The following is a 2,722-nucleotide window of genomic DNA, read 5'->3' as shown; positions in this document are numbered from 1 at the left end:
TAATCACTTTGGGATCTCTGGGATTCAGGAGACTTAGATTATGCCAGATCAGCTGTATGAAATCATTTTATGCTTTTTCTCAGCAGTTTTTAAACAGCGTTGGGGTAAGCACATAATGTATGAATTATCATTTTTGGGTGAACTGTTCGTTTTGGGTGCATCGCAGCTACCTACTGTGACAAAACGAGAATGGAAAGAAACTGAAATTATGTGACAGGGAGTGTATTATTTACACAATAATATCATATGTGAGTTATTAAAGCTGCTGTAAGCATTGTGGTCAGCTAACTTCCCCTCATTTTTCCAGGTAGCAGACCCCTCCCTCCTCTCTAAGTCACAACACTAGCACGAGTCCTTTCTTTTGTCGAGGCTGCTCTCTTTGCCTCTTTCTTTTCTTCAAGCTTTTGTCATCACTTGGCCTGTTTGGTAGTATAAGCCATTACTGGGAGCAGAATTGGTAGCTTTCCCTGTTCCACCATAGCAGGTATAGGTACCAGAACAGGAGGACCCTGCCCTCTTTGTGTTTCCCAAGCAGACAGGACAGCCTCTTTAAGAAGTTGTCTGTTCTGATTGGATGAAGTGGGCAGGGATACCAAAAGATTTCCTTTCTCTTTTACGGCACCAGCAGGGGGAGGAGGGATGGGTGTCTGACCAAACACTCTGTAACAGTGATTACTATTGGAATACAGAGCTTTACAACACATATTTATCAATAACACTTACAGCAGCTTTAACACAATATCAATATTTAATCTTTAAATATGATCCTTATAGTCAATACCAGCAACGACCTGAAGGAGGAACTTAAATGTTTTGAGAAACAAAACATTCTCTTATGGAATTTTGTCATGCTGAATCTGTTTGGAAATAATTCTCTCCTTCTGATGGAGGACTGCTACCACTGCTAACAAAGACAGTAACTGTTACAGTCTTTTCTGTTGTCATTATAACACCAGTTTGCCCGAGATCGTACATACTGTATCACTGGTTTGACTGCTTATTCTGCATGGAATCCGCTCTTGTTTTAGTTCTGCAATCAGGAGTTTACGCTTAATAGACCTCTGTGATACATTCCATCTGGTTTTGTCGTTTCAAACTGGAAAGATGAGGTTAAAGGCTATGAGTATCATGCAAATACCATCTTTTAATAAAGAAACACCTTCCTGTGATGACGATGTTGATACTCTTTGGTTGTGATGATAATACTATAAGAAAAAGGGGGTGTGTTTTGTGAAAGTGCAGGCAGTTTGATATACTAACTGTGTTGCATGTTTCCTTTCATCAGCTTTGGGCTGTAGTATTTCACAGAGCATGATTAGCGTAAATGTGGAATCCACACCGCTGGGGGCTGCGGGGCAAGCTTGAAGCCTGAAGCGCATTCATCAATGTCCCTGGCAGGGTGCACCTTCCTCAGCCGCACAACGCTCAGCTTGCAGCCATCTACCCAGCCAAGTTTAGTCTTTTTCTTTCATTTTTACTTTTTTTCAATGGCCTTTGTTGTTTTTTAAGAGATAGCAAAACATTTCTTCTTCTTTTTTTTTAAATCAAAGCTTCCACAGCACTGGACTGTTTGTGTCAGATGCGTATTGTTCATCATTATGACAAATTAATATTACTTTGTGTATGTGTAATGTTGAATCACATCCGTCACCGTTCAGATGCTCATAGGCACACACACCCAGTTGGATTTTGGTGTGTTTTGTGGCTCATGGTTTTTTCTCCCCTCAGTCTTCTTCCAGTAGGTAAACAGTAGCAGGTCCTCTCAGGCTGGTCCCTCAGGTCTGAATTTGTAATCACTCTAAGATCTCAGACATGAAAGACTTGAGTTCATCTTCCTAAAAATGCCCTCGGAGGTGCCAAGTTCTGTTTTAAATCATAGGATGTGGAGAAGAGAAGAACATTTTGGGAAGCCATTATAGCTTGTGATCGGGTGCCTCTTAGAAGGAGGGGAAAAGAAGAGTTTTTGCTTGGTAAAGACATTGTCAGCTCTCTGAATCATGACTTATTGTTGTAAGTTAAACTTCACAAGTGAGGGAATGATTAACTTGACAGACAGAGCCCCTTCAAAAGGTCTGGGAGCACGCTTTAGCCTGAATCCATCCAGGCCTTACTTACTGGCCAACAAGCCCCATTAGGACCAATTTCCTCTGCATCTATAACCTTCACTCGATTTACCCACTGTTAAAGCTTGACATATAATGCAAAGGTGACATGTTTAAGTCATGCTTAGCCACTCATTTTACCCCTTCATCAGGGATTTTGATCAATGACAAAAACTTAAAAACTTATGGCTCTTGTTATTATTGTGGTTCAGACTGAGTTGTGGCCTGAAAAGCACAACTGGACATTTGTCAGTTTATTTCTGATTAATAGAAACACCCACGATGTCTATCAGCCCTGAGATTCATCAGTGAGTCAGTGAAGGCGCTGCTCTGTCCAACAGCACCGGTCTGGATATTTACTGTAGGGGCGTTGCTGCCATCTAGTGGTCATTATTGAGATCGCAGTATTTGAAAAAAAAAAAACAGCACTAGGTCAAACGTATCACTGCGCTTAACAAAGTAGTCCAGAGGCTTGTCTAATAAACAATTTCAGCAACCCTTGGATGACGTCTGTATTAGATTAATTCTAAACAATCGCACTTTTAGAAGAGGATGATAAATGCCTTGTTTTAACGAGGCATTTAAGTGAAAAAGTGATGAAAATGTGAATTGCAAGCGTA

The sequence above is a fragment of the Sparus aurata genome, chromosome 5 (genome assembly GCF_900880675.1).
Source record: "Sparus aurata chromosome 5, fSpaAur1.1, whole genome shotgun sequence".
NCBI lineage: Eukaryota > Metazoa > Chordata > Actinopteri > Spariformes > Sparidae > Sparus > Sparus aurata.
The sequence above is the reverse complement of the archived record's forward strand: the minus strand, read 5'-3'. Positions refer to the sequence as shown.